The sequence below is a fragment of the Heptranchias perlo genome, chromosome 12, assembly GCF_035084215.1.
Source record: "Heptranchias perlo isolate sHepPer1 chromosome 12, sHepPer1.hap1, whole genome shotgun sequence".
Lineage (NCBI taxonomy): Eukaryota > Metazoa > Chordata > Chondrichthyes > Hexanchiformes > Hexanchidae > Heptranchias > Heptranchias perlo.
In genome coordinates, this window is record NC_090336.1 from 54497985 (window position 1) to 54525326 (window position 27342).

The following is a 27342-nucleotide window of genomic DNA, read 5'->3' on the forward strand; positions in this document are numbered from 1 at the left end:
CATTAAAGGAATTATATATATGCAAATTGTTGTTGTTGGAAATGCAGTTCTCACAAAGGCACATAGATCCTAATGACCTGAGCATCTGATGAGCAGGTAAGTGTTGCTTTAAATTCAGCTTGCAGTCATGTCAGTCCATTTGCAATGCCAATGCCGCTAAGTTTTACTCAGCGGGTTAGCTGTTAGGGTGGGACAGCCAGGTGATGAGGCATGGAGGTACGTTGGGGTCTGCAAAGTTCCCTGCTCAGATTAATATACGTGGTACTCCCAAAATTGACACTGAATGAGCACTTGTTCCTACGGCTCCCTCACCTTTGACTGGAAGTAGTGGTTGCCAACCCTCCAGGATTGCCCTAGAGTCTCCAGGAATTAAAGACACATCTCCATGATACTGCTATGTGACAACCCGGGAGAAAAATCAAAGGAGCATTAAAAAAATTGTGTTTATTTAAAAAAATGATTTGAACACTTTTATTTGCTAGTTATAAAAATATTGGACATGGGAAGAAAAGACTGTTTGACTGACAGTCAAGAGTCATCCAATTGGGTAATGAAGAGTCTATTCGCTCTCCAATTGACGAGAAGGCGGGGCACTGCGAAGATGGACATGTCCGGCGTCCAATGGCAGGAATGTGGGGGCGGGGCGGTTGAAGGCAGGAGGTCATGTGATGAAACCTCCAGGAATACGTCCAACCAGAGTTGGCAACCCTAACTGGAAGGCTTCCGTGGACCTATACCCCAGAATGGGTCAGCACACTCAGAAGAAGAGAGGGGAATAAAACGGCAGTGAAAGTAAAAAGAGCAAAGATGTTTAGTTTTTTTTTTCAGAGGACACAAGGAAAAGGTAACCATAACAACAGATCTATCTACCCAGCTGTTGCAGCTGGAACCTGTGAATGAAGCCAAATTCATATCTGGTGAAAGACTGGAGGGAGAGCAGCGAATCTGGCTGCCTTTATTCAAGACCCTGAGAAAAAAGCAGGTCAAGGTTATTTATAGTGATCTTCTGGGCTCGGTGTGGGTGGTAGAGTTTGAGGGGCTGGAAGATTAGGCTCACAGACTACTGGAGAAAGTTAACTTAGTTGTGTCTAGGGCCTTCACAACAGCTTAATGCAAAAGGAAGAGAACTAAAGATTTTGCCATTTCACCCATGATAATACTGTGACCTTGAATATGGAACAAATATTTGGGAATGTTCTCATAGTCAGTCAGTTGAACATTTTCTTTATAATTTTGTGCTTTTCCTCTCTCTCTCTCTCTCTCTCTGTCCTGCAGATGCTGGTTCATGATGGAGAGCAGCAGCAGAATCCCGCTGCCTTGATTGAGCGGCGCCGTTCTTCTTGCGTAAGGTCAACAACCTAGTACCTTTAATCTGGAAAAACATCCTAAGGCACTTCACAGGAGCGTAATCAGACAAAGATGGACACCGGGCCAAAGAAGAAGCTATTAGGAGCGGGTAACTACAGTCCCGATTTTAACCTAACTAGCCTGGAGTGCTACAATCAGGCGGGGTGTAAAGGGGGCCTCAGACCCGAACCTGTCCAATCCCCGCCAGGTTAAAATCAGAACTTGGTCAAAGAGGTGGGTTTTAAGGAGGGTCTTAAAGGAGGAGGAGAGAGGCGGATTGGTAATTCCAGAGCATAAGGCCTGGCCACCAATGGTGGGGCCCCAGACCTTGCCGGCAGACTATTTGACCACGGGGAGCATCGTGGCCAAAGCTGCTCCTGTTAACGCTCTAAGTTCACACAGATATATTTTTTCAGAGGAGTCAGCAACGGAACCCTGGCTGATTTCCCCCCTCCCTCCCCCATTGTCCCTCAAGATACTGAGGTCAATCATAGTGCACCAACTGCCGCACCATCTACCTTCACCAGGAATAGTCCATGAACCTGGAACACCTCTGATCTGTTTGCCTTAATACCACATCTACTACTCACCAAATGAGCCATTGTGGGAGCCGCTATAAAAAATGTTTTTACAATATAAATATGTGAATATTGTACATGAGTGTGTGTATGAGCTCATTCAAAACTCTGCTGCCTGTATCCTAACTCACATCACGTTCCATTCACCCATCGCCCCGGTGCTCGCTGACCTACATTGACTCCCGGTCCACCAACCGCTCGATTTTAAAATTCCCATCTGTGTGTTCCAATCCCTCCATGGCTTCGCCCCTCCCTGTCTCTGCAACCCCCTCCAGCCCGACAACCCTTCAGGATCTCTGTGCTCCTCCACTTCTGGCCTCTTGCGCATCCCCGATTTCCTTTGCCCCACCCTAGCAGACCATGCCTTTAGCCATCTTGGCCCTAAGCTCTGGAATTCCATCCCCAAACCTTTTTGCCTCAAAACCGCTCTCTTTTCCTTTAAGACGCTGTTTAAAACCTACCTCTTTGACCAACCATTTGGTCACCTGTCCTAATGTCTCCATATTTGGCTTGGTGCCAATTTTTGTCCGATTGCACTCCTGTGAAGCGCCTTGGGACTTTTTTTTTGTGTTAAAGGCACAATGTAAATACAAGTTGTTATTGTTGTCCCTTTCTAACAAAGATTGTTTATTAAGCATAGTTTTCTTTGGTGTTAGCCATGGCTCAGTGGTAGCACTCTCGCCTCTGAGTCAGAAGGTTGTGAGTCCAGAGACTTTAGGACAAAATCTAGGCTGAGGCTGCAGTGCGATATTGAGGGAGTGCTGCACTGTCGGAGGAGCGGTCCGTCAGTTGAGACGTTAAATGGAGACCTCGTTTGTCTTCTCAGGCAGACTTAAAAGATCCCATGGCACTATTTGAAAGAAGAGCAGGAGCGTCCTGGCCAATATTTATCCCTCAATCAACATCACTAAAACAGATTACCTGGTCACTATCTCATTGCTGTTTGTGGGGCTCTGCTGTGTTTCCTACGTTACAACAGTGACTACACTTCAAAAAAGCACTTAATTTTTTTTAAGCACTTTGGGACATCTTGAGGTCATGAAAGGCACTGTATAAATGCAGGTTCTTCTTTCTTTCCTTAAAAGAAGGATCCTTCAGTGGTTCAGTACGTTTGATTCCTTATCCGTGCTGAGCTAGCTGATCTCAACCAGTGTGGCAGTTCGAGTGCTACAATTATTCTCAGCCTCCCTGGATTAGGTGGTGGGGGGTGGGAATTGGCCGGACTGTTAACTTGTTTCCCCTGCTGGATGTGTTACTGCTTGAGGACAGGGGCAGGCTCGGCCACGATACCATCTCTGGTCGAGATGCCTGCTGATACTGACTGTTACTGGGTGGAATGTCATAAGTAATGACTACTCGGGTGAGGTACCTGAAGACAGCCCTCACCCATGGAAATGTATCCCAGTGAGGAGTTGGTGCCTTCAGGAGACGGGAGTGGAGAGAAGAACATCTGCAATAGAAAAAAAAATTATAAGTTTGCAACTGGCATCTCTGCAGATAATTTAACTGTCAAATAAATGAGACAGTTTAAAAAATAATGCAAACCGATGTAAATATACACTCACCTCAAAGCAAAATAAAAGTACCACAGAGCAGTTAAAAACAGTTGCACTGCACAACCCCCAATCCAAGGGAACCCCAGCCCTCCTCAGTTCCAGAATACTTTGATTGATAACAGCATCCATTTTGCAGTTGGCATGGTATAACAGCAACAACTTGCATTTATATAGCGCCTTTAATGGAGTAAAATGTCCCAAGGCGCTTCACAGGAGCATAATCAGACAAAAATTGATACCGAGCCAAAGAAGGAGACATTAGCATAGGTTTTAAGCAGCGTCTTAAAGGAGGAGAGGGAGGCGGAGAGGATTAGGGAGGGAATTCCAGAGCTTCGGGCCTAGACAGCTGAAGGCACGGCTGCCAATGGTGGGGCGAAGGAAGTGGGGATGCACAAGAGGCCAGAGTTGGAGGAACGCAGAGTTCTCAAAGGGTTGTAGTTTTGGAGGAGGTTACAGAGATAGAAAGGAGCGAGGCCTTGGAGGGATTTGAACACGAGGATGAGAATTTTAAAATCAAGGCGTTGCTGGACTGGGAGCCAATGTAGCGAGCACAGGGACGATGGGCCAATGGGAATTGGAGCGAGTTAGGATCAGAGCATCGGTGTTTTGGATGAGCTTAAGTTTATGGAGGGTGGAAGATGGGAGGCCGGTCAGGAAAGTATTGGAATAGTCACGTTTGGAGGTAATAAAAGCATGTATAGATGTGACTTCATAAAACTTAATCTGGTTACTGTGTTATTCAGTTCGAATAATTCATAAATTCTCCCCTCTCATAATATTCTCTACTATACTATCAGCTCTGATATGTTGATATGTCAGTTTGGGTTAGGGTTACGGTTAGGGTTATGTCAGTTTGGCTCAGTTGATAATACATTTGCTCTAAATCAGAAGGTTGTGGGTTTAAGCCCCACTCTAGGACTGAAGCATATAATCTTGGCTGGCACCTCAGTGCAATACTGTGCTGCACTGTCAGAGGTGGCGTCTTTCGGATGAAATGTTAAACTGAAGCCCCATCTGCCTGTTCAGGCGGACATAAAATATTCCATGGCACTTCTTCGAAAAGCAGGAAGTTCTCTTGATTAACATTCCTCCCTCAACCAATGTCACCAAAAAAAAACAGATTAACTGTTTGTGGGATCTTGCTTTGTGCAACTTGGTTGTTATGTTCACCTACACAACAACAGCAGCTGCACTTCAAAACAGTTCATTGGCTGTGAAGACATGAAAGGTATTATATAATGCACGTTCTTTCTTTCTGACACACATTGGGGTAGAATTGGGAAATTGCACCCAAAATGCACAGGTTAGATTAAGCTTCAAGTTTTCGCTAAAATTAATTTGCACAATTACAAACATAAAATCTTCAAAGAACCAGCGCAATCAAGCGGTGTAATAGAATGTAATTGTTTCTTTTTTTTCTTTCCATTAAAAAGTGTTCATCAATGTATTTAAGAGTGGTAACCTGGTGCAGTTTTATTAATACAGCTGAAAATGGGTTTATCACCAAAAATAAGCATTTTTAATAAGGGTGTCTAGTCCTCCACCTGTGAGTAACCTGATTTAAAATCACTGAAAATGACATTAAAAAAAAAACTATACTGAACCATTTAATAGTTTCATTGGTGTACACTAGTTAGTTTCTTAGTGATGTAAATATTTTTTGATATGAAAATCTTTTAAAACTTGCCAATTGGTGTCTGGGCACCTAAGAAAATGAGCGCAATTGGAAGAGTCTTCCCGAACCAGCGCAATCGGCGGGAACTCGCAATGTCGCCCTGGGGGCGTGGCCAGTTTTGTGGGCGGGGCCTGATTCGGGCAAAATTAATCTTGAACCAGCGGAAAAGATCGCGGAAAACACGAGCGGAGGTGGTTTTGGCGTAACTCACTTCCGTTTAAAATTTCGCCAATCTTTTGCGCTGGTTGGGCCGATTCCGCTGATATAACTAGCAGAAACAAGCGGAAACTCGACCCAATTATAAATAGCTATCTCACTAATAGAGAAATTAAATGAAAGGGGAAGTAGCCTGTACATTCTACTGAACTTCTTCAACGTCCTAAGTGGTATAAAGGGAGATGTTTATATATTCAATTGTGGCTCTTTGTCAACTCCTGTTTCTTATGGTTTATACTGGTTAAAGGGAACCTGGGAGCCGATAACCTGTGCAGAACTATTTCTGTTGTATGGTGTTCTACCAAATAACGTCATGAAAGGGGACAGTGCATTCTAGGTAGATTGAAGTCTGCTACTCTGAGGCAGCTAGAGGTACAGTACAGCTAGATACAGAATAAAACTCCCTCTACGCAGACTCTAAAATGTGGCTCAGCCCCACTCCCTACTGCACATTTGCATTTTTTTTTCCATTTAAGCTCATGAGTTACATTATTAATAAATTCCAATTTAGAAACTGGTTTGTGCTATTGGCCCTTGCCCACTAGGAACTAGATTGAGACTGCCCAAACTCATTTCCCATAGGACGTTTACACCCACAGACAGAGGAAGCTTTAATCCCTTCAGACTCGAGTGGATTTGAACCCATGTCCCAGCTATAAAAGGTTAGCTTCTAACCCAATGCACCGTCCAGTTCCCATGTTGTAAATAGCTCTGCTTCACTAAACTGCACGTTCCACTTTCTTAACTGTTATTTTCAGATTAATAAAGATACCATTCTGAGATGCAAACCACCTTGTCCAATCATGTAACTCTATTCTAAGGCCTGCTGGTGAGAAGGAAAGCTTGCTATGGTACCCGCCAGTCAATGGCATATTTTTTCCTTTCAGTACGAGTTGCTCTGCCACCTTCTTGCCACCATACCCAGTAGCATCACAAAGAATACTGAAATTTGCCTGAGGCCCATCTGCCAGATCAGTATTTCTAGGACTTAAACTCACAGGCATGTAGTGAGAAGCTTAACTGCATCACTGCTGAGCTGCTTGGTTTAAAAGTATTTGTTTTATCATTATTCACTTGGTGCATTAGAATGATCGTATCAGAGAATGTTAGTTCAAATCCCACCAGGACAGTTTGAGAATTTGAATTCAGTTTTTAAAAATCAGGAAATAAAAAGCTGGTGTCAGTAAAAGTGACCATGAAGCTGTCAGATTGTTATAAAAACCCAACTAGTTCTCTAATGTCCTTTAGGGCAGGAAGCCCACCATCCTTACTCAGTCTGGACAATATCTGTAACCTCCTGCAGGCCTGCAACCCTCTAGGATCTCTGCACTCCTCCAATTCTGGTCTATTGCGCATCCCGATTTACTTCACTCCACTATTGGCGGCCGGGCCTTCAGTTGACTAGGTCCTAAGGTCTGGAATTCCCTTCCCAAACCTCTCCACCTCTCTCTCATCCTTTAAGTTGCTCTGTAAAACTTACCTCTTTGACCAAGCTTTCGGTCACCTGTCCTAATACCTCTTTATTTGGCTCGGTGTCAGATTTTGTCTGATAACGCTCCTGTGAAGCGCCTTGGAATGTTTTACTACGTTAAAGGCGCTATATAAATGCTAGTTGTTGTTGTTGTCGTTATATGTGACTCCAGTCCCACACCAACGTGATTGATGCTTAACTACCCTTTGAAGCAGCCTAGCAAGCACTTAGTTGTATCAAACAGGGTAACTCGGGATGGGCAATAAATACCAGCCTTGCCAGTGATGCCCACATCCTGAGAATGAATTACAAAAAATAATGGTTATTCTGAGGATGTGCTTATAGATTGGGATTTGCTTTGTTCATATGGGGACTGGCTGCACAATTCAGCCATGAATGTGGGAGAGCGGTGGACTCAGATTGCTCCCCAAGACCCAAGCAGCAATATAAAAGCAGCTTGCGTGTTTCTCTCTATTCCTTCTCGTCTATTATGCGCGTATGTATTTTTCTTTCTGTAATATATGCATATATACATGTGAGTATGCATTTATAAATTCAAATGGTTCCTGCCATTTTCAATGCCAAACAATATTATAATCCAAAATTGAACTTGAATACAATGGCAAATAAAACAAAACGTGTATTTAAAAATCATTGGGAAACCTCTTTCAGAATTTTTAATATTATTCCAGTGTGGGATACAGCTCATTTCTTCATATACAGAACTGTGCATTAACTTAATCAATAGCCTCATTTCTAATTGGAACAAACTCATTTAGCATTCTGGAAGACAGGAACAGAAAAGGCACATTAACCCCTCTTGCCCTTGCACCCAGCCTGTGCATTCTAACTAACAAGCTTTTACGCCATACCACTCATTAGTGGCTACTGTCTTCGACATTGCTACATAAACAGGGATGTCAAACTGTCATCTCTGGTCAGCAGATTTAAGGGTGATGACAGTGTCTGTGTTCATTGAGGGTAAGGATCACAGAATATAGGACAGTAATTGTTGATTACAGGGCAGTAATATATAGAGGACAAAGGGTGCTGAAGCTTGGCTAGTGTAGTGGTCATTAATACAGATATTGTACGTACTATTGTTTGGAAGTAGGTCAACAGGTTAAACAATTATAAGAATATTTTGGAGAAATTGCAGTCTGACTATGTTTATTCAGATATGTATAATGTATGGATATCACGTATTAAGGTGTTTTTTGAGATCACACTGTCAGTAAGCTGTGTAACACATTGGTAAACTGCAAGCATGAAACTCAACGGAAGCTCGAGGAACAGCACCTCATCTTTCGATTAGGCACTTTACAACCTTCCGGACTCAACATTGATTTCAATAACTTCAGATCATAATCACTGCTCCTGTTTTTTTGGACAGCAGGTGCTGGTAATGGTTCTGATGTTGCCATTTACAGCTCCTCCAGACCCATCTTTTGTTTCTTTACTTGTCCCATTACCACCCTCCTTGCCTTGCACCATCATCCCTTTTGTCATTTAATCACTCCTGCCCTCCACCCTATCAGAGACCTTCCCTTTTGTTCTTTCCTCCTCTCCCTTTCCTCTCCCCCCTTTCCCTGACTCTGTACTTGCTTAAAAATTGTTCAATCTTTAACTTCTTCCAGTTCTGACAAAAGGTTATCGACCTGAAACGTTAACTCTGTTTCTTCCTTTACAGATGCTGCCTGACTTGCTGAGTATTTCCAGCATTTTCTGTTTTTATTATTGGTATACTACAGGCTTGTGTTTGTTCTTTCTCACATAGTGACTTATCAAACTTAACCCTGCAACCAAGGTAAGGCACTGAGTGGAGGCCAGGCAGGAAAACAGAATGCGTAGTCATCTCAGGTTGATACTGGTCTTGGGAGTTGTTTATCCAACCTTTCAGGCAGGATGGCACGAGACCATTAAGAGATGAAAGATATTCATTCTGTCTTGCTCATTTGTGTCAAAAAAAACACCTCGAAGGACTGATTATGCTAGCTTTTACACTCTTATATACTTTCATATTCTTACCATGTGCAGATATACTATCTAAAATAAAGTTTGTCATGTATATTGGGAGCAAATTCAGGTGACAGCCACTGCTCAGTAGCAGCACGCTCGCCTCTGAGTCAGAAGGTTGTGGGTTCAAGTCCCACTCCAGAAATATGAGCACAAAATCTAGGCTGACACTCCAGTGTGATACTGAGGGAGTGCTGCACTGTCGGAGGTACTTTCTTTCGGATGAGACGTTAATCCGAGGCACCATCTGGCCTCTCAGGTGGACATAAAATATCCCATACACTATTTTGAAGAAGAGCAGGGGAGTTCTCCCCGGTGTCCTGACCAATATTTATCCCTCAACCAACATCACTAAAATAGATTATCTGGTCATTATTGCATTGCTGTACGTGGGAGATTGTGGCAAATTGGCTGCTGCGTTTTCTACATTACAATGGTGGCTACACTCCAAAAGTACTTAATTGGCTATGAAGCACTTTGGGACGTTCTGACGTGGTGAAAGTGCAAAATGCAAGTTCTTGCTTAATAAAAATTATACTTTGGATTTTACCATTATTATTTGAGATGAAAATGCCTGAGATCATTTAACGTTAGTAGATTTATTAATTATCAGAGAACCACTGGTACATAATATGTGACAGCAAGAGCTAGTTGCATGTAGCATGAACAAAGTGTTTCTTCTTGAACTGATGCCCATTAGTCTTTCACTGTGAATGAGACATACCCATGCCAATTATAATGGGCAACACATAGCTGATTCTTTCCAATATTCCAAGTGATGCAGACACCACTATCTCATTGTCGCTTCTTAGTACAACATAGACCCTGCTACTTTGAAAATGCAACTGTAATGATAAACATAAATAACTTGTACACCACTTTCCCACAGAAAAAAAGGGTATTTTTATCTTTTAATGGAGCACAAAGAACTGAATACACTGGTTTATTACAGTTGCTCTGCATCTTACAGCTTTTTATGGTGCTCTCATTTAAACAGCGCTGTAGGGCACGCTGAGGTTTCCAGCATTAATGTTTTAATGAAAATATGTGCAGTGATTATAAAATTATTCTAGTTTATCATTTCCTCTGTGCGCTTATATCATAATTAAAAAGAATGCTGGCAACAGAGTTAGTAAAAAGTAAATTCTGTTGTTTATATTATATTTTCTGGGACAATTTCCAAGCATCTGCAAGTTTATTTAAAGATTTGTTTTGCTGGTTCTTAGAAAAGAATAGTTATAGCTTCATGTCCACAGATCAGTTGCTGTTACATTTTCCAACATGCTTATTTACCTCGCTGACTGATATTGGAATTAATTGAGCCTTTTCGGTTGTGTCTATTAATGGAAATATTACCCCCAAAACTTGGAGTCAATATGGATTTCTCTTAAAACTAGAACAGGCTTGATCAATACCTAGGCCTGTGTGGCTTTGCTGCATGCAATTCATTAGCCCTCAGGAAATGCAAGGCATTTCTGTGAGAAGCATCATGGCCGGTCTGCCCCAGTGATCTCACTTCATGAGCAGTAGCAGTGATCTCAGATCTTTGATTTTTAAGTGGGGCGGGGGGGGGGGGGGTGGTGGTAAAAGGCCGTCCATTGATACTGTAGCAGGAAATTAGAAGGGTGGGCCATTCAAAATACACTAAACCGTGGGTTAGAATAAGATGAGACGTGCACAATGAGCCATTAAACATGCTTCTGACTTTTAGTTTCACCTTTTGATTTGTTTCATTTTTCCAACAATAGTAAATTAATTCCGGCAGAACCTCACTGGTGCTTTTGCAGGGCTGTGAAGGCAAAAAGGGAACTATTCTGTTACATTTTAGGCTCTGTCTGAATTACAGAAATAGCAAAACCACATTTTCTGATCTTTGATGAAAATGAAAGCCATCTTTTCTCAATGCACTTTTTGGTGTTTTCAGTTCTTTTTACTCATTTCCACTTAACTCTGCATTGCAGGTCTGAACATTCCCAAAATATTTTTGGTCATGACATGACCATGCTTTGGTTTATAAAGCTGCTGCAATGGTCTTGAATATCATGTGCTGACCCCACTGAGGAGATTGGGGCAGTTTTCCAACTTTTGCCCTTGCACTAGACAACAAGGAAACTCCACTGCATCTTCCTCCATTAGATAAGAGAACTTATCTAAAGAAACTCTTTCTAAAGGACTACTAAAGAGGTCCTACATATCTGCCTACTTTAGACACCTAGGCAACTGCAATGAACTAAGTAACTCCAGTAAAGAATTCAAACACATTCCCACCATTTGAGAAATGGGGACTCCCTCTGAACAACAGGAATGCCGTCTCTTCAGGTCTATCCTCACTACTAGACAACTTGGTAGCTGTCTCACTACTACGAGTCAGCTAGGAAAGTCTATTAACTGCTTTTCCATTATCACAAAGTGACTCAATGCATTTGTGTCCACTGGACCATGGGGAAAGGATGACAGAGCAATTTCACAAAAGGGTCCTACAACCTTCTTTTAATATTATAACAAGGTTTTTGAATGCTTCCGATGCACGCATTGGCGTGCCTTAAGTGCCCGTTTCATGCCTAAAAACGGGCAATTTCTAAACCATAAAATTCTAAAAGAAAAAGTCAGCTATGAAATTTTAGTACATCACCCTGCATTAGAACTTTGAGAAACCCCAATGCATCTCCCTTCATCTGACAACTAAGGATCTAAGAAAGAAAGAACTTGTATTTATATAACGCCTTTCATGACCTCAGGACGTCACAAATTATTTCACAGCCAATGAAATACTTTTGAAATGCAGTTACTGTTGTAATGTAGGGAAATGGAGCAGGCAATTTGTATACAGCACGGTCCCACAAACAGCAATGAGATAAATGACCAAATTATCTGTTTTACTGATACTGATGGAGGGATAAATATTGGCCAGTACTGCCCCTCGGCTCTTCTCTAAAATAATGTCATGGAATTTCTTGCATCCATCTCAGAGGGCAAGCAAGGCCTTATTTGAAAGATGGCTTCTCAGACAGTGCAGCACTCACTCAGTTCTGCACTGGAGCGTCAACCTAGATTGTGTGCTCAAGTCTCTGGAATGGGGTTTGAACACACAACCTTCTGACTCAGAGGAAAACATGCTACAACTGAACCAAGGCTGACCTGAACTCTAAACCTCATCCCTACAACTGAGAAATCTATGGTGCAAGAGAAAGTTGAGACAGATTACACTATCCAAATGGAAGGAACCTGAATCATCTGTCCTTATAAAGTAACTGATTAATGTACTCTTGAAAGTGATGACTGTATTAAGAGCCAGTGGACCCAGTTTTCTTTGAATATGAACTAGCCAGAAGTTTCCAGTAATCAACTGGAAATTAGACCTCTACAGTATTGATGTCACTATCATTAATCCTTTTGTGTGTGAATATTGTTACATATTGATAACCCTACTGCAATGATTTATATGATCTGGATCTCATGATTAATTTACTAATTTTCTACTTTATCAGCAGTTCTAGATATCCATAAATATATCTCCCATGATGTTGCTCATGGTGAGCCTGAGGTTTTATAATAACGGGTGTGTTATGCAGTAGTATTATTAGGAGCACTAATTTATCCACACTGGGTCAGGATCTAGCAGTAATGGGACGGGCTCTCAGGGTCTAACAGTATTTTAAGGTGGTGGGTGTCGGGATTTGGGACCACTGGGAGGTGTGATCCATGGTTCTGGGAATGTTATAGAGGAGGGTTCTAAGACCCCCGACACAGGTCCTGGGACCTGAAATCACTGGGAGAGGGGAAGATCTGGGAGCACTGGGGAGAGAGTCTCAGAGCACTGGGAATGGGGTCTACAGGTTTGTGAGCACTGCAGGTAGCCCTGGGGTCTGGGAGTGAGAGTGAGGAGGAATCCTTGGGAAGGGAGTCCTGGGGTATAGCTGGAATAGGGATGTAGTTTTGAAACTTTGGGGTGGACAAAGTCTGGCAAATTTAGTGGTTGCTGGGATCTGGCATTATTGGGCGGGACAGGGTCTAGCCTTTTGAGGGAGGGAGACCAGGAGAATGGCCCAAACTGCCCCGGTTCCTTTCAGACCATCAGGCCCGAATCTCCCCACCGGAGTCCTCTCTGCCCACCTTGGGCCCCCGTCCATCTATAGCCTCTCTTGTGCCATCTGAAACCCCTATCACCACTTTCTCCATCATTGCCGATTCCTATTTTTACATTCTGCCTGAAAGCAATTAGTACATTATTAGTGAGTCTGGCAATTTATTCAGTCTTTAAAAACCATTACATTTCTATAAAGAAACAAGAATTACCTCATAAAATGCTCAAACATTAATGCGTTTATGCAGTTTTTGATTTTACAAATCCCTTATCCCGCAAAGATGCTTCAGAAGAAGAAAAAAAAATGAATTTTCAGCCACTTGAGGGAAAAGAAATCTATTCTCAAAAAACAATCTTTGTTAACAGTTAGAAAGGAACACAACAAAATGCAATTGCTAATAATCACAGGTGTGTTAATCACAGGTCTCATCTAATTGAGCACTTTGTAATAGAAAAGTTGAGACCTGCCTGAAATCTTTGAGCATTCAATCTCCAGCTTGAAAGTCAGCTTATGGAGAAAGCAGAGAAACTCTCAAAGTCAATGATGAGGGAAAACACTTTCATTAACTCATGCTGATCGGTTGCAAGCTGGGAAATCCTGCAACTTGCATGTGGTCAGAATGCATAGACGTGGTTGGAAGCTCTGTGCAGCTTTTCCTAGGTAAAAGTTTCCAGCTTTAAGCCCAGGTTTTTGAAAGAAGTTAAAAGGCAAAGAAATTCAACTCATATGTAACAATAGTACCCCCTTTTTGATCTGAACCGGATAGGAACGTAGGAACATAGGAACAGGAGTAGGCCATTCAGCCCCTCGTGCCTGCTCCGCCATTTGATAAGATCATGGCTGATCTGTGATCTAATTCCATATACCTGCCTTTGGCCCATATCCCTTAATACCTTTGGTTGCCAAAAAGCTATCAATCTCAGATTTAAATTTAGCAATTGAGCTAGCATCAATTGTCGTTTGTGGAAGAGAGTTCCAAACTTCTACCACCCTTTGTGAGTAGAAATGTTTTCTAATCTCACTCCTGAAAGGTCTGGCTCTAATTTTTAGACTGTGCCCCCTACTCCTAGAATCCCCAACCAGTGGAAATAGTTTCTCTCTATCCACCCTATCTGTTCCCCTTAATATCTTATAAGCTTCGATCAGATCACCCCTTAACCTTCTCAACTCTAGAGAATACAACCCCAATTTGTGTATTCTCTCCTCGTAACTTAACTCTTGAAGTCCGGGTATCATTCTAGTAAACCTACGCTGCACTCCCTCCAAGGCCAATATGTCCTTCCGAAGGTAAGGTGCCCAGAACTGCTCACAGTACTGCAGGTGTGGTCTAACCAGGGTTTTGTATAGCTGCAGCATAACTTCTGCCCCCTTGTACTCCAGTCCTCGAGATATAAAGGCCAGCATTCCATTAGCTTTATTGATTATTTTCTGCACCTGTTCATGACACTTCAATGATCTATGTACCTGAACCCCTAAGTCCCTTTGGACATCCATTGTTTTTAACTTTTTACCATTTAGAAAGTACCCTGTTCTATCCTTTTTTGATCCAAAGTGGATGACCTCACCTTTGTCTGCATTGAATTCCATTTGCCACAGTTTTGCCCATTCACCTAATCTATCAATATCGCTTTGTAATTTTATGTTTTCATCTACACAGCTTACAATGCCACCAATCTTTGTGTCATCGGCAAACTTAGATATGAGACTTTCTATGCCTTCATCTCAGTCGTTAATAAATATTGTGAATAATTGAGGCCCCAAGACAGATCCCTGCGTGACTCCACTAGTCACACCCTGCCAATGTGAGTACCTACCCATTATCCCTACTCTCTGTCGCCTTTTGCTCAGCCAACTTCCTAACCAATTCCGTACTTTTTCCTCGATTCCATGGGCTTCTATCTTAGCTAACAGTCTCTTATGTGGGACTTTATCAAATGCCTTCTGGAAGTCCATATAAATAACATCCATTGACATTCCCCTGCCCACTACTTTAGTCTCCTCTTCAAAAAATTCAATCAGGTTTGTCAGGCACGACCTACCTTTCACAAATCCATGCTGGCTCTCTCTGATTAACTGAAAATTCTCGAGGTGTTCAGTCACCCTATCCTTAATTATAGACTCCAGCATTTTCCCACATCAGATGTTAGGCTAACTGGTCTATAATTCCCTGGTTTCCCTCTCTCTCCTTTCTTAAAAAGCTTGGTGACATGTGCAATTTTCCAATTTAGAGGGACAATTCCTGAATCTAGAGAACTTTGAAGGATTATAGTTAAGGCATCTGCAATGTGCTCACCTACTTCCTTTAAAACCCTGGGATGGAAACCATCTGGTTCTGGGGATTTGTCACTCTTTAGTGCTATTATTTTCTTCATTATTGTTGCTTTACTTATGTTAATTTTATCGAGTCCCTTTCCCCGATTCAATATTAGTTTTCTTGGGATTTCCGGCATGCTATCCTCTTTTTCTAATGTAAATACTGACGCAAAGTAATCGTTCAACATGTCCGCCATTTCCCCATTGTCAATGACAATATCCCCACTTTCACTTTTTAAGGGGCCAACACTGCTCCTGACCAGCCTCTTTCCTAATATAACTATAAAAGTTCTTCGTATTGGTTTTGATATCCCTTGCAAGTTTCTTTTCATACTCTCTTTTTGTAGCTCTTACTATCTGTTTTGCGACCCTTTGTTGGATCTTTGTATCTTTCCCATTCGCCAGGATCTGTGCCATTTTTTGCCTTTTTGTATGGCCTTTCCTTATGTCTTATACTCTTTAGTTGTCCATGGCTGTTTTTTTTGGCAAGTAGAGATCTTGCCCCTCAGGGGTATAAACCGATTCTGTATCACATTAACTGTTTCTTTAAACATTTCCCACTGATCATCAGTCGTTTTACCCATTAACAGATTTGCCCAGTTTACTGTGGACAGTCTCTGTCTCATCCCATTGAAGTCGGCTTTAGCCAAGTCTAGAATCTTAGCAGCTGATTCACTTTTTTCCCTTTCAAACACTACATTGAACTCGATCATGTTATTTTAGTATGTGTCTCCATGTGTCTCTCCAAACTCTTTGAAGGCGGGCCATGAGGCACCTAGCGAGACAAGGCTGGATATGAATCATTAAGCTGCCTCACTTCACTGCAATTGTACATACAAAGCAACAGTTATGATTGGACTCACATAATTAAGTCAGCCTGTGTAATAAAACAAAAATAATGAATTTACTATGTTTCCCCACATCAGTGAGTCATCTTGCTTGGCTTAAACAAAAATAACTCCTTTACCAACCTTCTGAGTCTGGCCATACATGCTGTGGCAGCTTTTGTTTAACAATCATACTGACTTTGTAGCCTTTGCTCGATCCAGCTGCCTGTCTTTATCTCTGTTGTTTTTATTATTCTCCGTTGACAGCCAGAAATGACCAGAGACGTTTCAACACAATGGATGTGAGGTGTTTAACAATTGCTGAGACAGGCCAACAAATTGCTTATTACTTGCAGTCTACGGGGAATCAAAGCTTAGCTCATTAGTTCTGTAACCGCCTATCATCTCAGTGCTTTTTGTTTTAAACTTGTGTGAATATAGTTTGCCTTAATAACTCTGCATTTGAAAGTAACTATTCTGTCTGTATAAAAATGGTCAAAAAATTCTGAAACATGACATCTACATATTATTAAATATCCAGCATATAGTGTGCACTTCCTGTCCACAAGCATTACTTCCTGTAACACTTGTTTCATCAATTTTTAAATGGGAAAACCAAATGTAAACATTGATAATGGGAAAACTCTATCTAAATATTTTATTATGGGAATACTGAACAAAGCAACATCAGGAGTTCTGTGTCATTTCTCCCAACCTCACAGATGTCATATTTTCCCAAGCTATCTGGCTGGAAGTTTAGGGTATGATTGATGGCATTCATGTGATCATAAGGCCCCTACCCTTAATACTGCCCTCTTCAAGAACAGAGAGAGGTCCATTCCATAGATGTGCAGCTGCTCTATAACCAGATGGCAAATTAATGCCCGCTACTGTGACAGTTGTCATGATTCCTTCATATAACAGAATCCATGACACCATCACTATTTCATGGGCCAGGAAGATTGGATGGATGGCTATTGGGTGACCAAGGCTATCTACTTCAGCCATACGAACCCCATTGAAACACCTAAGGGAACAACCGGAAGATAGATATAATGAGGCACATGTAGCTACCAGGGTTTTGGTGAAGCAGATTATTGGTATCCTTAAACGAAGGTTCAGATGTCTGGACTGAATTGGGAATAGTACAGGTTGGCCAAGGTGTCTAAAATTATTGTTGCCTGCTGTGTCTTACACAACCTCATCCTGTAATGGGGCCTTAACATGGAGAAGGCTGATGAAGACAGGCAGCAGAGATAAGTGGCAGAAGAGGAACCCAATGAAGAGCCAGAAGATATATCTGCGTGCATGAGTTTTAAAGCAGGCTCTAATAGATGACACTAAGTGCCTAAACCGTCAAATGCACATGTGTCATCTTCACATGTGCCCAAACCCTGGCCAGATAAACCAACACTGCCATTGCACACAGCCCTATATCAGCATTCACGAATACAACTGCATTTCCTCCCAACTACTTTGATCTTCCCCATTTCAAATGAAATCTCACAAGATATTAGAGTATCAGATTGTTATGTCCACATAAACTCTAAAATTGGTGGTAATAACTAACAGCTTTTGTTTCCAAATCTTCTGGAATTTTTCCATTTTCGAATAACAAAAGTAACACAAGAGAAGCGTATTGACTACAATGTGCTTACTCCCAACAGAGGGCCATCTAGTGTTCAGGTAATAAAATGCAAGTACCTTACATAGCACAGTTGTGCCAGATTTTATTTACCCAAACAGTGTGCGGTACAGGTGTGTTCAGTGTATTTTAACCGGGTTTTTTATCCACCCCTTCAATTGCCAGCCCACTGTGGCTGCAATATGTACAATCTACAGGATGCAGTATAGCAACTCACATAGGTTACTGTGACAGCACCTCTCTCCCATGTGACTTCTGCCACTGAGAAGGACAAGAGCAGTAACGTTGTGGATACACCATCACCTTCATGTTTCTCTGCATACACTATCCTGACTTGGACATATATCGCCATTCCTTCATTGTCACTGGGTCAATATCCTGAAAGTCCCTCTCTAACACCATTATGGGAGCACCATCACCACAAGGTCTGCAGTGGTTCAACGAGAAGGCCCACCAAGCTGCAATTATATAGGGCCTAGGTGAGACTGCACCTGGAGTATTGTGTACAATTTTGGTCTCCTTATACTTGCTATAGAGGGATATACTTGCTATAGAGGGAGTGCAATGAAGGTTCACCAGACTGATTCCTGGGATGGCAGGATTGTCGTATAAGGAGAGATTGAGTAGACTAGGCCTGTATTCTCTAGAGTTTAAAAGAATGAGAGGTGATCTCATTGAAACATTCAAAATTCTTACAGGGCTCGACAGGGTAGATGCAAGGAGGATGTTTCCCTGGCTGGGGAATCTGGAGCCAGGGGTCACAGTCCCAGAATAAAGGGTAGACCATTTAGGACTGAGATGAGGAGAAATTTCTTCACTCAGAGGGTGGTGAATCTTTGGAATTCTCTACCCCAGAGGGCTGTGGAGGCTCAATCACTGAGTACATTCAAAACAGAGATCGATAGATTTCTAAATATTAAAGGCATCAAGGGATAAGGGGATGGTGCAGGAAAATGGCATTGAGGTAGAAGATCAGCCATGACCTTGTTGAATGGCAGAGCAGGCTCGAGGGGCAGGATGGCCTCTTCCTGCTCCTATTTCTTATGTTCCTATGTTCTGATGCATGTCCTCATTGAAGCCATTTCTCCTCCTCTTCATTGGAAGAACAGCTTTAAGATAGAAAGAAAGACCTTCAAAAACTGCCAACCTGCCCCTTGAGCCTTTAGCACTCTCTGCAGGTCATGCGGCGTGCCCTGGGAGTGTCAAATATTATGCTAATGAGCTGACCTCACATTAAGCCATGAGGTCAGCTGATGTGCTTGACATGTGCAGCCTTCGTGCCTCTACGACCATATTATTGGACCCCAGGTAGCTTCGTGGCTCTGAATCAGAAGGTTGTGGGTTTCAATCCCACTTTAAGATTTGTACACAAAAATCTAGTCTGGTACTTCAGTGTAACACTGAGGGAGGATTGAATTGTCAGAAGTGCAGGTCCTTTGGCTGAGTTGCTAACCCCACCCCCTCCCCCACCCACCCTCTGCCTATCCAATTGAACATTAAAGGTCTCATGACATGATTGGAAAAAGAGTTGCGAGGTGTCGTAGCCACAATATTCTTATACCAATCAAAACCACCCAAAAAAACATAGATTAACAGATCATTCATCTCATTGCTGTTTGTGGAATCTTCCTTGTGAGCAAATTGATTCCTGCATTAGCCTACATACCAACAGTGACTGCATTTCAAAAGCAATTTCTGCGAGCGCTTTGAGACATTTCTCGGGAACCATAAGACCTTCTATAAATACAATTTTTCTTTTTTCTTTAGCTGCGTTATTTGCAGGACAGCAGGGAGATCCCCTGGTGTTGTGAGCAACATTCCTCCCTCAACCAACATCACCAAAACAAATGGTCACTCATTTCGTTGCTGTTTATCAGACCTTGCTATGCATAAATTATTGCTGCATTCACAATGAATGAACTTCACAGTGAAGAACTTCAACGTAATTGATTGCAAATGAAGTAATTTTGGGCATTTCTGAGAGGTTTAAGGAATTTCTAACAAATGCAACTTCTTTCCATCTTTCTTTCTTTAATCCACCTGCACATAATGACGTTCAAAATATCAACTTGATATATGAGAATAAATTATATTCTTGGCCCTAATATAAACATTACTATACTTTAAAAATTACTTTCAGTGATGTTATCGTATAAACACTCATAGCAAAACAGGCTAGCACCTCTGGGAAAATGCGGAGACAGGAATTTGGTACATGCGTTAAACATTTGTATGATAACATCGTCAACAGTAATTGCTGCTTTCCAGAGTTCCAGATGTATGTCTGCATTATATCTTTAGGTGTTGCCATTTCCGAGAGAGAGATACCGCCAAAAAATGTTTGGTGTAAAAAGTGAAACTCTAGCTTTGGGTAACTAGTGTGGAATGCAGCACAATTCTCAAAAAAGTAGCATATCAACTATTATTTCTTAAATTATTAGATAGAAATTACCGTTAATGGACAAATCCATTCATATGACATTTTTCTGTCTGTTATTTAAACTGAGGCATTGGCTGCATTGGGTATCCTTGGCTTTATAAATAGAGACATAGGGCTCGATTTTCCCTGGAAATTGCGGGTACGTTGGGGGCGGGGGGGCTCCGAAAATCGGAGTGATCCCATTCGGGTTCGGAGCCTGGCTCCAACCCACCATCGTCCGAGTTCCCCACGGACGCACCTGTGTAAGTGCGGGCGTCTCGAATCCAGAAGTCCCGCAGGCAATTAAAGCCGATGAGATGATAGTTAAAGAGCCAAATGTACATCGGTACTTAAGGCACTTTACGTGTGAAAGATTACATGGTTAGAACGATTTTTAACTTACCTGGATAGCTTTCCCACAGCTTCTGATTCACGCCTGGTGAAGCCAGGTATAAAGGGCCAGATCAGGCAAAAGAAACAAAATAAATTACATAAAAAACCATTGCACACAGTTAAAACACAAAATCAACCTACCTTTCCACCTTGCTCCGATGTCCAATGTCTCCCTCTCAGATCTCCCCTTCTTCACCCCCCCGATCTTCCCCTTCCCCCCCGATCTTCCCCTCTCCCCCCCACCGATCTTCCACTCCCACCCCCGATCTTCCGTTCCAGCGCTGGATGACGCCTCGCTCTCTCTCTTTCTCTCCCCCACCCATTGCGTTGCAGTTCCTGACGGCAGCCAGCCTGTCAAACAGGCTGGCTGCTGGGCGCGAAACCCAGAGAGCATGCTAATCACTATCAACTACGATGCAATCGCGTCAGAAACGGTCAGGTTTGTTTATTCGGGTTTGCCACACGCACCTTCACCCCCTCGCTGCCAACCCTCCACCATTTCAAAATTGAGCCCATAGAGTACGAAAGCAAGGAAGTTATGGTAAACCTTTATAAAACACTGGTTAGGCCTCAGCTCGAGTATTCTGGGCACCACACTTTAGGAAGAATGTCAAAGCTTTAGAGAGGGAGCAGAGGAGATTTACCACAATGATACCAGGGATGAGGGACTTCAGTTATGTGGCGAGACTAGAGAAGCTGGGATTGTTCTCCTTAGAGCAGGTGAAGTTAAGGGGAGATTTAAACTATGAGAAGTTTTGATAGAGTAGGTAGGGAGAAACTGTTTTCACTGGCAGGAGGGTTGATAACCAGATAATTGACAAAAAATCCAGGGGGGGATTTTTTTACGCAGCGAGATGCTACGATCTGGAATGCACTGCCTGAAAGGTTGGTGCAAGCAGCTTCAATAATAACTTTTAAAAGGGAATTGGATAAATACTTAAAAAGGAGAAATTTGCAGGGCTATGGGGAAAGAGCAGGGGAGTGGGTCTAATTGGAGAGCTCTTTCAAAGAGCCGGCACAGACACGATGGGCCGAATGGCCTCCTTCTGTGCTGTATGATTCTACGATTAGCCCATATGTGTGTTAACACCTCTGTTAAAATAGCAGATAGAAAAATGCCATTTGAATGCATTGAGCATTCATTACCAACATTAATTTCTACCCTTTTACAAGTTTAAAACACTCAAATGAGACACAGACTCCTTTGTAATATCAGTGTCGTGTGTAGATTTGTGTGCAAACCATCTGAATAAACCATCAGTTAAAGAGGAAACAGTGGAAAGGGATCTTTCGCCTTCCTTTGATTGTCCTGCTCCAGTTGTTTTACTCTTACATTTCTGTATTAGTAGTCCCTGATGTCAAGGTCAGGTTGTAGTATGATTAAGTCCACCCAAGTTGACAGGAACTGAGGTAGGAGGCTATCCTAAACAACCCTGATATAGATGCAACAGACTACTCCAGCGGTTTCATCCTTGTACGTAATCCTATTCTGATGCCCTAAATTTGATTGCTTTAACAATTATTGTCTAACGCTTTCATCCATGTAAGTGCCTTTCAGATACCATGTTTAGATTTTCACAGCCGTTCCTCTGAATGAGCTGCTAGTGTTGTTGCACATGTATCTTAAGATATATCCACACTTCGAATAGATTCTAAAGTTTGTCCTCTAAAAAAATATAGCCCAAAGGAGAAAACTGATATAAGAAGTGAAAGCAGCTCCTGTTTGATCTCATGGACTAAGGCACTGCTCAGTGACAAGCAAAGTTCTCTACAAAAAAGGACCCAAACTCAATTCCTGGTCTGTGCTGATCTCAGCCTAAATAGCAGCTGCAGCTCAACGATTGTCCTGGAGAGTGGACAAATCAGCCAGGATTGCTGCTTGCGACTAATGTCCAGAGACTCCTGCCAGTAAAGTGTGGAAGTATGCACGTCCAGTGAAGACAGGATTGGGCAGAACAGTTATGTTCTCCGCAGTCGAGTAGCCCATTGGCATTGACGAATTAACACTTGGCAAGGCACCAGGGAGCTGCTGGTGTCTGTGAAACCATGCTGTAGGAAGATAAACAGTGCCTTCAGAATAATGGGGGTGGGGTGGGGGGGGAGAAAACTGGACAGAAAAACATGGTAAACGTATATAATTTACTTGCTTTTTGTATTTTTGAGACAGCATTTCCTATGACACAGTGGGGCAGATTTTGACGTTGTGCAATAGTGTAAAACGGGTGATGGCAATTTTCGGGACAGATGTAAATCAAGCTACCGACTCATTATCGTCCGTTTTACACGATCGCACAAAGTCAAAATTTACCCCGGTGAATGTTCCAAAACAATTTAGCAGGGCACCAGAACAGAATCAAAAAAGCTTGGTTCATCCCGATTATTCTTTGGCATATTAGTAATTTTTCTTGACTGGGGGGGGATTGGCCCTTCATTTATAGAAAGAACAGCAGGCCATTTCCCCCCAGTACTATACACTAATACGATAATGGCAAAATTGGCAGTAAAACATGATGGGAGACGCCATGCTATATAAAACATGTCTGTTGGACAAAACCTGCTTCTGCAATGCCACACGTGCAATCGCTATAAACGTCAACAGATAAAACCTTCGGCCCAATTTCTTCTCAGGCGTAGAATTTTCAGGGTGGTTGATTTTCATCGTCACCACCTGGGTGGTAATAGGAACATAGGAACAGGAGTAAGCCATTCAGCCCCTTGAGCCTGTTCTGCCATTCAATTCAATCATGGCTGATTGGTACGTTAACTCCATCTACCCACCTTGGTTCCGTGACCCTTAATACCCTTGCTTAACATCAAAGTAATGAAAATCGGACGGGTTCTATAAAGGTTGGTCAATCCCCTCTGCCACATTACTGTCCAGGCAGTGAAAATGAGTATCTACCCCATGAGATTAATAATTACGGGGCTGATTTTAAAAACAGCTTGGTGATTTCTTTCCATCAGTGTCTGCAAGTCAGATGGACTCCCCTGTTAAAGGAGTGCTGGTGTTGTTAACATCTGCTTCGGTTCCTTGTTAGAAAGTGTGACATTTCCTACGTCACTATTCTGCCACCTGACTGTGTGGCAGATGGTAGCTTAAGCACACAGTTTAACAAGGAATGTTTATTTGCAGTCGCAAAAAGTATGTTTAATATACAAGCCACCGAATGGTTGCATTAAACCACCAAACCGCAGTTTATTAAACACAGTGTTTCGGGAGTCCATTGAAAATAATGCTGAGCAATCAATGCATTGATATACTGTAATTTTTGAAATTCTTAAACGGTGAGAGCAGAGCCTGTTGTCAACAGAGATCTATTCACAGAAGCTGGGAAAGAATGAAAGAAAGCATTTTATTGTTCAAAGATGTAGTGTAGGCTGCAGGAATGTATGCAGAATACAACACCCACATTGCAATGAGAAGATGCCTTTTTAAATGAAAAATGCGCAAATTGCACGCAGAATTTAGACAACCAGATCCTTCATCTGTGCTAGTGATGTAATGATTTGTAAAATGCATTGCCTGAAAGTACATCTGAAGCTAGCAGGCTGCTTTCCGCATTAGAGAGAGATTGAAGCCATGCCATTTATTAAAGGTTAGAAAAATGCTACGGTTCTTTATTTTTCCATTTCTTTTTGCCTCAAAGCGGGTTAAAAAAAACCCCAGCTTGTCCCGACAACTGCAGCATTTTCTATCAGTGGCTTCCTGCTGTGGAAGAAAGATATTCAGTGTGTTACAAAAAAAATCATATTCCCGGATGGAAGGAGAACAACGAAGGAGAGAGAAATTAAAAAAGAGAGCGTGAGAGAGGCTGAGCCAGATCATTGCGCTCCGCTGCTATTGCCTGTGAGGACTGTGGTGCTGAAGATGTGTTTTAAACTTCTACAGTGCTTTGACACCGCACTGCTACCCAAATGCAAAAACGCAAAGAAGGAATGGCCAAAGCTGCTGCCACTGTTAAATGAAGATAATGCCCAAAATAAAAATAAAAACAGACAATGCTGGAAATGCACAGTAGGTCAGTCAGCATCTGTGGAGGGAAGAGACAAGTTTACTTCTGGGTGCAGCCCTAACTGCAACTTGTCTGTTCTCTCCAAAGCTGCTGACTGACCCATTGTGCATCGCCAGCATTTTGTTTTTTTTAATTTCAGCTCGTGTTCAAATCCCTTCATGGCCTCGCCCCTCCCTATCTCTGTAACCTCCTCCAGCCCTACAGCCCTGCAAGAACTCTGCGTTCCTCCAAGTCTGGCATCATGCGCATCCACGACTTCCTTCCCCCCACCATTGGTGGTCGTGCCTTCAGCTGTCTAGGCCCTAAGCTTTTCAATTCCCTCCCTAAACCTCTCCGCCTCTCCACCTCTCTCCTCCTCCTTTAAGACCGTCCTTGATACCTACTTCTTTCACCAAGCTTTTGATCACTTGTCCTAACGTCTCCTTCTTTGGCTCGGTGTCAATTTTTTTTTGGTCCGCTTGGCACCCACAGCTCGGCGGCATCTTGTTAATGAGGCTCCGGCCTCACGCTGGCACCAACGGGCAGGCGGAGCAACAGCTCCACTGACTCTGCCACCATCTCAGGCAGAAGTCAAAGATCGCTCCTAGTGTTTCCTTACTCGGTTACGTATTGATCTAATTGTTGCTTCATATACCAGGTCCATCAGTATGTGATTTCTCTTTGCCCCAAATTATATAAAAAAACAAAGAATAAATCTGTCGTTACTGTGCTGGTCACAACTTGGAGTGGTCCTACAAAGTGCTTATTGCATGTTGGTGACATCATCGTTGCATTAGCAGCTGCAAGGATGAAACCATTTCCTTATTCAGTTCATTAAAAATTACAGAGCCATCAAGCGAGATTCTACTGTACAGATTCCAGAGAATCTATACAGGAGTCTAGACAATAAAACCAACTGAAATCATTCCCAGCCTTCAGCAGCTGTATTTAAAATTTGATTGCTGCTCCATTTTCCATTTAAATAAACGGCAAATTGAACTTTGAAAAATGAAGCTTGTCAGGGAACAACAATATTACCAATGGATCACAGCCGTACTCTGGGAGGATTCCAGATAGTGGGAATCACTGCCAGTACTGTCCGAACAAGCTTATTTCAGCTAAATGCAGAAGGAAAAATATAAGAACTGTGACCAAAGAAACAATACTTTCTATTATCAAAGCACTGGAGAGAAGGATGTGTAGGGTTTTTTTTCCGAACATATACGCAGGAGGGAAAGGAATGATTCCAAGAAAGAGACATTTATAATAATCTTACTGTTGTTCATTAGTCGTAAGAGCTACCCATGCCACCTAAACATCACGGCCTACACGGTGATTGTCAACAAGCCTGTTTACTTATTTGTCATTGGGTCAGCAAAACCACATTGAAGGTTTTCCTTTAACTAGCTGCAGGATTCTGTTTTCTTTCAGCATACAGTGTTGGCGTTAAGCATGATGGATGAAACTCATGCGGGGTCACCTAAAGGATGAGAAGGGAACAAAGCATATCATTGAGGTAGATAACACAGTGGCCACGGGATCTGTTGTCCCAGTTTTTAAAGATATGCTTCTGAGGCTACAGCACAGAAGGATATCGGTATCGGAGATTGAAAAGTACAAGAAAGCATGGCTGGTATGCAATCAATCTTCTACATTGCCACAGTTAATGTACGCAATGATATATGTTTTTTTTTCTCACCAAGGCTTCTTTGACAGCACCTCCCAAACCCGCGACCTCTACCACCTAGAAGGACAAGAGCAGCAGGCACATGGGAACAACACCACCTGCACGTTCCCCTCCAAGTCACACACCATCCTGACTTGGAAATATATCGCCGTTCCTTCATCGTCGCTGGGACAAAATCCTGGAACTCCCTTCCTAACAGCACTGTGGGAGAACCTTCACCACATGGACTGCAGCGGTTCAAGAAGGCGGCTCACCACCAGCTTCTGGAGGGCAATTAGGAATGGGCAATAAATGCCGGCCCTGCCAACAACGGCCACATCCCATGAACGAATAAAAAAAAGATCCAAGTCAGGAGTACACAGGCCCAGAAATTGATTGATCCTTGCGCCAGATCGGGTAGGCCCGAGGCCCACCTGATATTGGGCCTCAGGCCTCATTTACATCAGACCAGCGAGCTGCAGATGCCTGCTGGGTGTCCCTGGGCAGCTCGTCGATGAAGAGCATTGAATTTCAGGCCGCTGCCGGCAACGCAGGTAGATCTTGTTACCCAGAGAGTGGTTAGGATGTGGAACTCGCTACTACATGGAGTGGTTGAGGAGATTAGCATAGATGTATTTAAGAGGAAGCTAGATAAGTACATGAGGGCGAAAGGAATATGTTGATAGGCTGACATGAAGTAAGGCGGGAGAAGGCTTGTGTGGTGCATAAACAACGACATGACCTGTGGGGCTGCCTGGCCTGTTTCTGTGCTGTAAAATTCTATGTAATTCTACGTAATAACAAAGTAGATGTAACACCCAAAAATAAATTTCCACTGTTTTCTGATAGCACATAAGGGCTATTGCATATTGGACAATCTTGGTCATGGTGAGTACTGTTCAGCTTTGGAAAATAATGCATTAGCAGCATTAATTTTGTCAGATGACAAAGTTGTCCAGCTAATGTAATCTTGCAGTTCATTATTCATTGGTAGGTTGGGTCATTATTGCTATTATTTAATGCTCAGCGCATTAATACACATTCTCTCGATTCATTCTGGCAGGAGTTTGGGGCTAATCCTGCCAATGAGATGCAGCTGTGTGAATTTAATGGCAGCATCTCTTGGATGTCAGTTCGAACATG

The 27342-nt window shown here is 42.5% G+C and overlaps 1 long non-coding RNA gene across 1 annotated transcript; it reads left to right on the forward strand.

Moving 5' to 3' along the window:
* The first annotated feature begins 676 nt into the window (after positions 1-676).
* On the forward strand, positions 677-27097 carry LOC137327741 (uncharacterized). Its single transcript, XR_010964535.1, has 3 exons — positions 677-844; positions 1276-1456; positions 26237-27097. It is a non-coding gene; the product is annotated as an uncharacterized lncRNA (long non-coding RNA).
* Positions 27098-27342: the final 245 nt, after the last annotated feature.